The sequence below is a fragment of the Haemorhous mexicanus genome, chromosome 16 (assembly GCF_027477595.1).
Source record: "Haemorhous mexicanus isolate bHaeMex1 chromosome 16, bHaeMex1.pri, whole genome shotgun sequence".
Classification (NCBI taxonomy): domain Eukaryota; kingdom Metazoa; phylum Chordata; class Aves; order Passeriformes; family Fringillidae; genus Haemorhous; species Haemorhous mexicanus.
The window spans coordinates 14,590,892-14,601,158 of record NC_082356.1 but is presented as its reverse complement, the minus strand read 5'-3'; positions in this window follow the sequence as shown (position 1 = coordinate 14,601,158).

The window sequence follows — 10,267 nt, the reverse complement described above, 5'->3', positions numbered from 1 at the left end:
TGAAAGTTTTATGTACCATCAAAATTGATCACATCCACCCAGCCCCATACAATCCTGATCCCACACCCTCAAATTTGGATCCCACTTCTCCCAGTCACCTTGCAATCCCATCTCACCCTGGAGGCTGTGGAATCAAGTAATTTTGGCACGTGACTGAATTATTTTTGAGGTGGGAACAAACCAGTTTGAGGTGGGATTGAGTCCTTTTGGAGTAAGATTGAGTTGCTCTCAGTGAGATTGAGACATTTTGAGGTGACAGATCAAACCACCTTGACTTTTGGAGTGCAAAGAAATAGGAGAACACTTCCTGAAATCCCCCAAGAACCCACAAATACACCAGAATATGTCTTTAACCATAAATTCTATCAGAAATACATGTCAAATAGTGGGACATCTTTGATCAATTACTTTCTTTTTAGTCCTATTTCAGGTGTTTTTAAGCGATAGAGACAAATCAGAAAAAAAATAGGGCCAAACCAGAAGGATAACCAGCCAGGTGTCTTCCCAACATGGATCACAGGGAATGTGGGTTACCGGGGCTCTGCCCAATGTGGGTCCTCCAATGGGGGGTGGAGTTGTAGCAGTGTAGGAAGCTCTTCCTGCAGTCAGAGCACTTGCAGGGCTTCCCTTACTGGTGCCTCCGTTGGTGTATGGTCAGGTTAGAGCTGCTGGAGAAGCTCTTCCCACACTGGGGACACTCGTAGGGCCTCTCCCTGGTGTGGATGCCCCGGTGCCTGATAAGATCGGAGTTGTGCTTGAAGCCCTTCCCGCAGTTTGGGCAGCGGAAGGGCCTCTCCTCTCCTCTGAATCTGCTGGTGCTGGAGGAGATGGGAGCTCAGGATTGACTGGCAGTGACTGGGGACATGTTTGGAGCACCTGGGATACACTGGGAGAGACTGAAACCACACTGGGAATAAATGGGAGAAACTGGAACCACACTGGATGATAATAGGAGCAGCTGTGTCCATGCTGGGATCATACTGGAACAGACTGGGATTGTACTGGGAGTGACTGGAATAGTACTGGGAGTATCTGAGAATGACTGGGATCCTACTGGAACCAGACTGGGAGTGACTGGAAAGGCACTGGCTGTGACTGGAACCATGCTGGAGGTGACTAGGAGCAACTGGGCCCACACTGGGAGTGAGAGGGAGTCACTCTGGCCATGACTGAAACCATACTGGCAGTGACTGGGAGCCACTGGGATCATCCTAGGAGCCACGGGGATTCCAGCAAGTGTCGATGGATCCTGACTGGGGGTTACTGGGAGCTACTGGGCCCACGTTGGGAGGAAAATGTGGATACACATTTCTAGTTGGGAGCAACTGGAAGGTAGTGGAACCATGTTGAGGGGACTGAGACGACAACTGGGACAACTGGAATCATACTGGGAGCAACTGGGACAGCACTTTGGACAACTGCCAGAAACTGGGATCAGGCTGGAGGCAACTGGGAATAACTGGGAAAGACTGGGATCATTCAGAGGGAGCCAGAACCTCACTGGGCAAACTGGGATAGACTGGGAGTATTTATAACCATACTGGGAAGACTGGAACAACACAGGGGGCAACTGGGAGTGAGTGGGACCATGCTGAGAGGGACTAGGGCTATTCTAGGGACAATTGGGATCATACTGGCAGGAACTGGGAACAGTTGGAATGATTCTGGCAGCAACTGGGATCATACTGGGATCACAGTGGGAGCAGCTGGGTCCATGCTGGCTGAGACTGGGATCACCCTGAGGGTGACTGGAATCATACTGGGATTGACTGGGAGTGGCTGTGAGCAACTGGAATCAGGCTGAAAGCAACTGGGAAGAACTGGGAGCATGCTGGGGGTGACTGGGATATACTGGGAGAGACTGGGAGTCACAGGGATCATACTGGAGGCTACTGGGGTCATGCTGGCACTGACAGGGAGTGGCTGGGATCACACTGGGGGCCACTGGCATCATACTGGGAGTGACTGGGATAATTCTGGGATTATAGGGGGTGTCAATGGACCCTGACTGGGTTACTGGGAGCTACCAGGCCCATGCTGGGAGCCAACTGCACACACACTGGGGACAACTGGGAGCCAACTGGGAATGACAGGATGCATGCTGGTGATAACTGGGATCTCCCGGCAGTGACTGAGATAAAACTGGGGGCAGCTGAACAATGCTGAGGTAACTGGGAGAGCCTGGCAATGACTGGGATAAAACTGGGGGCAGGTGAACAATGCTGAGGTAACTGGGAGAGCCTGGCAATGACTGGGATAAAACTGGGGGCAGCTGAACCATGCTGAGGTAACTGGGAGAGCCTTGCAATGACTACGAGAATGTTCAGGGCAACTGGGATATACTGGGAGTGCCTGAGACCATGCAGGTGGTGACTGGGACCAGACTGGGAGCCACTGGGAGTGTGCTGGGGGGAACTGGGACCATGCTGGGGGCAAGTGTGAGTGACTGGGGCCCTGCTGGGAGACACTCGGATCATACTGGACTCATACTGGGAGTGACTGGGGCTATGCTAGAGGCAACTGGGAGAACTGGGAACACAATGGATGAAAGTGGGAGCAACTGGGAGCATGCTGGGGGAAATTGCATCATAATTGGGAATGACTGGGAGTGCCTGGGCTCATGCTGGGAGCAGCCCCTGCTGGCCCAGGCAGCCCCAAACCCCTTTCCTGGCCATGCTGCCCCTCCAGCCCCAGCCCCCCCCCAGTGCCGAGGTGCTGGCAGTGCCAGGGGTTCCCCCCTCTCGGGGTCCCCCTTTGGCTTCTGGGGCTCTCCTCTCTCCCGGCTCCCACTCAGGGAAGCCGCGGCTCTCCTGGGGCTCCCCAAAACCTGTGTCCCCCTGCCGGGGCTCTGCTGCCACCGCCCCCACCAGGACCTCCTCAAAAACACCTCCCAGGGACCTCCGATGTCCCCCAGAGGGCCATCTGCGGCTCGGCTTTGGAGTTCTGCCAGCTCCAAACATCCCCCCCAAAAAACCCCAAACCCAGGTACCCCCGGAATATTTGGGGTGAGCTCTCCCTCCCCGGGCACCTGCGGGATGGAGGGCGATGCTCCCGGGGTGCTGCGAGTTCAGGCAGCGCCAGAGCCGTGTGGTTCCCCGTCCTCTCCTCCCGCTGCTTCCTGCTGCCCCTCCGCCTCTTCGTCCCTCCCTCCTCCTCCTCCTCCTCCTCCCCGCTGCCGGAGCCCTCACAGCCCACGGGAGGGGCGGGGATGGAGCCGGGGCAGGTCAGAACGCAGAGAGGGGTGGGGGGGATGCCAGGAGTGGGAGTGACTGGGCTGTACTGGGATCATCCTGGGAGCAGCTCCTGGGTGACTGAGTTCTACTGGGATCATCCTGGGAGTGCCCAATGGCTCCAGCGCTGGGGCTGGGGGCGCTCCTGGGGGGCCAGGGGGGAGTGGGACCCCAGGAACTGGGACCCTGAACCACCATTGCTGGCACCGAGACCCCCCTGCTCCCCTTATCCTGCACAGGGACCCCCCTGAATCCCTCATTTCCGGACATCAGGAGCTCCTGCTCCCCTTTTCCCAGCCATGCCCTGGTTCCCCAGCCTCCAGACTTGCTGTGGGCTTGACCCTGGGATGCCCTGGAATGCCTTGGACCTCCATTCCTGCTTTTCCCAGCCCCTAGCCCCACCTTTGTGCAAAACCAGAGACCTCCTGAACTGCCCCTTCCCAAACATCCCAGGTGTCCCCACCCTGGTTCCCCCTTTTTGGGAAACCTGGAACACCCCTTGCCTGGGCTCAAGGATCCCCTGGAACTCCCTTCTACCTCTCCACTTCCCTGCTCCCCCATTTCTGTTACCATGAGACTCCCCTGCACCCCCGTTCCTTAGAATCCAGACGCCCTTTTACCCCTTTGCCCAGCACTGAGCACCCCCTGCACCCCCTTATCTGGCACCAACTCAACCTTTTCCCAGCCCCCCGCCTCTCCGAGCCTCCAGCCCCACCCTTTTTTCTGACCTTGGATCCCTGGGCACCCTATCCTGCATTTCCCAGCCCCAGCCCCTCCTTACCCCACATTGAGGAGCCCTGGCACCCCCTTTCGTGGGCACAGGATTCCCTGAACACCCCATCCCAGCTCTCCCAGTCCCTGCACCCCCTGTACTTGACTCTGAGCCCCTGAACGTCCTTCCTAGCTCTGCCAGCTCTCCACGTCCCCCCTTTCCTTGGCCTGTTGTCCCCCTTGGAACCCCAAACTCTCACCTTAAGCTCCCCCAGCTCCCCCAAATCTCCGTGTCCCCCCAGTTCTGCACTTCCTGCTGTACCTGGAAGTGGCGCTGTCAGAGCCCGGCCCGGGGCTCCCCCAGTCCTTGACTGTGGGGGACATGGACAGGACCCCCTGGGAGTGCTGGGGCAGCGAGTGGGGCCAGAGAGAGCCACAGACACCAGGGATGGTGGTGGGAGCTGAGCTGGGACGTTGGGATAGCCAGGGCTGGGACGTTGGGATAGCCAGAACTGGGACATTGGGATGGCCAGAGCTGGGACGTTGGGATGGCCAGAGCTGGGACGTTGGGATGGCCAGAGCCGGGACATTGGGATATCCAGCCCCAGCTCCAGGACAGGAACCGGCCCGTGGCCGACAGTGCCCTGGAGACGGGGCCGGTACAACCAGAGCAGGGGGAGTGGGGGGAGTGGGGAGCTGGGCTGGGATCTGTGGGAATGGAGGATTCTGAGGGGCTGGGATGGGATCTCTGGGAATGGGGGGGATCTGTGGGGCTGGAATGGGATTCCAGGGAGCTCCAAGGGGCTCCCTGTGGCTGGGACACAACTCCCTGGGTCCGTTCTCTCCTCGTATCCAGGTCTCCACAAGCTGCAGGTGGTTTCCAGCTGTGACCTCTTGTCCAACAGAGCATCCATGGATCCCACTGGTATGGCTACGAGGGCAGGGATTTCATCTCCTTCCAGCTGGGATCTGGGAGCTTTGCAGTGTCCAGCGGTGCTTCCTGGATCACCCAGACGTGCTGGGAATCCAAAGGGATCATGGTGGAGCAGGTGAAGCATTACCTGGAACACACCTGTGTGGAGGGCCCCCAGAATACATCAGATATGGTCGAGAAGCTCTGGAGCACATAGGTGTGTGTGGGAGAGGGAGGGCAATTTCTACAGGAATGGGGATTTCAGGAATGAGGGACTTGGGAATGCAGGAATATTCACAGAATTTCCATGGCCAGATCTCACACTCATCCCAGTCAGGTGAGAATTCCATGGATGGGTCTCCCCCCTATCCCACTGCCATGGGAATTCCATGCAACAGTTTTATTACAGAGCCCGGACAGCTTGGCTCCTGAAACAGACAAGGGTCTGCACCAGCCTGAACTTTGGAGAAAAATGACAGTTTCAAGAGGGGAATATGGGGTTGGGGGTTCAGAAGGCTGCACCTTCCAGGTACCTCAGCCAATGGATAAAAGAAGAGGGCAACATGTGGCCAGGAGCTTAGGATAAAAGGAGGCTGTGCCCTCTGAAAGCTCGAGAGGGAAAACCCCATGGGTGTGTGCCCTGATGGATTTTCTCCCTTTATTTCAATATTGTTGAAGGACTCCTCTGTCTCCTTTATTGACACTGGCTTTTCATGGTGTGTCTTCTGTAAATGACACTCTGGAACATCACGGAACCAAGGAGCCATTGTGACACATTGAGGCACCATTGGAAAAAAGAAACCATTGCTGACAGTACAGAACTCATGGAACCAGGGGGCCATTGTGACAGTGCAGATCCAAGGGCACCATGGTGACACTATGGAACCTCATGGAATCAAGGAGACCATTGTGACACTCTAGTACTGCATGGAATAAGGGGCCATTGTGAAATCAGGACCCCATGGAACCAAGGGCCAAGGATGAAGGTGTGGGCCCATGGAACCAAGGAGCCATTGTGACACAGCAGGGCCACCTGGAGCCAAGGGGCCATGGTGACATTGCAAGGCCTCAGGGAAGCATGGGGCCATTGTGACACTGCAGAAGAAAGGGAAACATTGTGACACTGCAGGGCCTCATGGAACAAGGACACCATTGTGACACTGCTGGGTCCCACAAAAGCAAGAAAACATGGAACAGGTCTGGCTGGCTGGGCTTCCTGGGTACCACCTGACAAGTCCAGCTGACCTTGGCATGTTGAGGGCTGCTTCTCATCTGCCCCTGAAGCACTGGGGCTCTGGGCTTTCCTTCCTGTGGGAGAGAACTGTCCTTCTCCTCCAGGGGCCCATGGTCAATATTGGGATTCCTCCTCCAAATTTCCTTATATGCAAAGATTGCTCCCAGATGAAATCTGCCAGGAGAGACACATCTGGCTGCCTTGGCCACCCGGAGCCCCCTCTCATCTGCCTTTGAAACACTTGGGCCATGTACTTCTCTTTCTTATGGGAAAAAATCATCCATCTAGACCAGGAGCCCATGGCCAAAATTGGGCATCTGCCTCCAGAATTCCCTATATCCAAGGATAGCTCCCAGACAAAAGCTGCCAGGACTGACAAGTCTGGCTGGCCTTGGCTTCCTGAGGGCTGGCACTCATCTGCCTCTGAAACACTGGGGCTCTGTGCTTTCCTTCCTAATGAAAAGAACTCTTCTTCCTGTCCAGGCACGCATGGCCAAAATTAAGATTCCAACTCCAAAATGCCCTATGTCCAAGGATAGCCCCTAGACAAAAGGTGCCAGGAGAGACAGGTCTGGCTGGCTTGGCCTATGGGTGGCCACCTCACATCTTCTTCCAGAACACTTGGACTTCATGATTTTCTTTTCTATGGGAAAAAAAACATCCATCTTGACCAACTGCCCATGGCAAAAACTGGGATTCCACCTCCAAAACTCCGTACATCCTAGAATTGGCCCAAGGAAAAGCTGCCAGGACAGACAGGTATTGCTGCCCTTGGCCTCTTGGGGGCTTTCTCTCACCTCCTTTCCAAACACTGGGGGTCGGAGGTTTCATTCCTATGGGAAAGAACTGTCCTTTCTCTCAAGGTGTCCATGGTCAAAATGCAGATTCTTCATCCCAAATTCTATATATCCAAGGATTCCTCCATGACAAAAGCTTCCAGGACAAAATGTCTTGCTGGCTTGGCCTCCCAGGGGCCACCTGACAGGTCTGGCTGATGTTGGAATGTGAAGGGCTGCCTCTCATTAGCTCCTGGAGCACTGAGGCTCCATGCTTTCCCTGCTATGGAAAAGAACTGTCCTCCTTTTCAGATGCCCATTCCCAAAATTGTTACTCTCACTAAAAAATTTCCTATATGCAAGGGTATCTCCCAGAGAAAAACCTGCCAGCTCTGGCTGGCCTTGGCCTCAGGTGGTCACCTCTCATCTGCCCCTGAAACACACTGGGGCTCTGTTCCTTCCCTCCTATGGGAAAGAACCAGCTTTCATGTCCAAGTGCCATGGCCAAAATTAGAATTTGGCCTCCACAATTTTGTATTTCCAAGGACTGCTCCAAGACAAAAGTAGCCAGGACAGACAGGTGAGGCTGGCCCTGTCCTCTGGTGATTTTCCTAGACTCTGAGCTGAATGTTTTTATTTGAAAACAACATGGAGAGGACCCAGAGATCTCCCAAGGTGGGATTTGGAGACCTCGGGCACATGACCACTACATATGGACAAAGGAGCTCTGTGCTCTTGTGGTGGTTTTGCATCATGGAAGTTATGTTCTAAGAGAAGCTGCTAGCAGTTTCCTCTGTGACTGACAAAAAAAACCCAATCAGTAATTAGCTTTGAGAATTGACAATCTGTGAAACGACTAAGGAGGCTGTACACACGTCTGTGAAGACACATGTTGAAGATGAAAAAGCCTGGGAAGGTCTCTTTCCCTTCTGGCTGGCAAAGATGTAACAAGGCTGACCGAGCCCCCCTCTCAGCCGGGCTGGGCAGCTCCTGCCGTGGGGCCGGGCCCCTTCCCAGGGACCCCACCAGGCCCCATTGGCTGCCAGGCAGGGGGAGAGGAGGAGGCAGGGCCGAGGCTGGGCTGGGCCATGGCTGCAGTTCCAACATCTGGGCACTGCTGAGCCCTGCCCCAGTCCGGGCTGAGCCAGGATCCGCCGGGCCCCAGGAGCAGCCCCGGGCCGGGCCGGCTCGGCCAAGGTTCTGCCACCGTTGGGGTTCACCCACAACCCCCGGGCAGGGGGAGGAGAAGCCATCGGCCCCCGGCCGTGCTGCTGCTGTGTTCTGGCCTGGCTGCTGAGATCCTGGCCCTGCCCCAGCGCGGCCCATCCTGACACAGCCCCAGCGCAGCCGCTGCAGAAACCTCCATCGTAAAACAGCTCCGGCCCAAGGACCGAGCCCGGCCGGGGTCACGGAACCATCTGCAGGCCCCGGGTGAGATATGAACTCTGTCAGTGCTTCCATCCTCCCTCGAGTGAGAGAAAAAGGACAAAGTGCAGGCACATAGAGGAGCAATATGAAGACACTGAGGTCAGTGAAGAAGAGGTAAGTTGAGTCCCAGATGGGAGGGATGAGGAGGTGTCATGATCTTGGGGCTGAAATTGTCTTGTAAAGCTATGGAGAAGGATGTAATTGATCCATCAGACTCTCTTTTTCCCTATAAGGCATTGAAAAGTATGGAGTGATCACTTGTTCAGCAAAGGCTTTCATACAAAATTAAGCAAGTATTGAAGTAGCTGTGACTCCATGAGAAGTTTGAACACAGAAAGAGAAAAGAGTGATGAGACCCTGTGCCCTAATGGAGAGAAGAAGATCTCTGTTCCTAGAGAAGATGATTTCAGAAACAGATGAAGAGAACCTTTGCTCTTAGAAAGCTCATTTTTAAACTAATACCCCCTAAGCTGACATGGTCCATAAACACAGTGTATGGGAAAACTCTAAAAAAAATCTGAAGGACTTTACAATTGCAGATTTTTCCAGGCAGTTGTTATTCATGAAAATTGAGAGCCACAAGTGAACTGCTTTCTTGTGGAGAAGTCTCCATAGCATGAACGAGAGACTCCTCTCCCGAAGTGAACTGAAGAAAAACTATTCTAGAGGTGGTAAACTGACTGAAAATTTTAGGTTTTCTCTCTTTATATTGTGAGTAAGAAAGCAAAGGTTGTTGGGAGAGGAGAAGTGTTCTGAAAGTTTTGTTCTGTTTTAGTTAATGTTAATAAATTTTTCTTTATACCCTTTTAAAGCTTTGAGTCTACATTGCCTTTTTCCTAATCCTATCTCACAGCAGGAAATGAGTAAACATATTCTAGTGAGTGCACTGGTAATTAGCCAACACTGAATCCACAAGAGTAATTGCTGCATTCTCCAGGAAATTTCCAATAGTCAAAAAAAAAAAACATTACAGAAATGTTTCTGATTAACTACATTTGAGCAGGGGCAAATCAAGGGAGAGCCATGGTTTTTCAGGACTTGTTTGATCCTAATGAGCCCCGTGGTGCACCTGGAGCTGAGCCCTGGAACCTTGGGCCTGAGAGGAGATTGCACAAACTTTTCCAGGAGTCAAAGTCAGAGGAAACTCCCCAAGTGTCTCAAAGCATGAATGGGTCCCCAGTGAGGTCCATCCACAGCACAGGCTCCTCATGGACTCCATGAAGGAGAGAACTGGAAGGCCTGGTTTGCACAAAAAACTCTGAGATTCAGTGTGGGAAGGAAAATCCAAAGTACCTTAAAAACCTTGGGTATCTCAAAGCATTAATGAGCTCCACTGAGTGTCAGTACAAAGCTCTCAAGAGACTCATTAAAGCAGATAATTGGGGCCATGATTGTACAAACCTCTCACAGAGTCTGAATGAAAAGAGAAACACCAAGTACCTGAAAATAGCTGAAGTACCTTGAAGCATTAATGAGCCCCACTGAGTGTTGTTACTGACAAAGCCTCTCCAGGGACTAATTACAGCAGATAATTGGAGGCCATGATTGCACAAACCTCTCAGAGACTCCAAGGCAAAAGCAAAACCCAAAGTTATTTGACAAACCTGCACAGAGGCTCCTGGCTCAGAGGCAGCTCCTGGCAAGGGCAGCGCTGCAGAGAGACAGCTCTGGCCAGGAGCAGCTCCTGTGCACAGCCCTGCAGGGCTGGGGCACTGCCTGCAGCCACCCCGGGCACAGCAAAGAGGCACAGAGGGGTTAAATTCTGCTTGGGCTAGGAGCACAGAGCAGAGCTCACTAAGGGCTCACTAGAGCAGAAATCATCCCAGGTTTGAAACAGTCATTCCCTGGCTGTGGGAAGAGAAGCTGCAGTTCCTGCAGGGATCTCCTGGAGCTGGCACATCCCACAGCTTTGAGGACCTTTCAGGAGGACTCTCAGAGCTGCTCCAGGGCAGGGCTGTGGCCCTAGGGCAGGGCT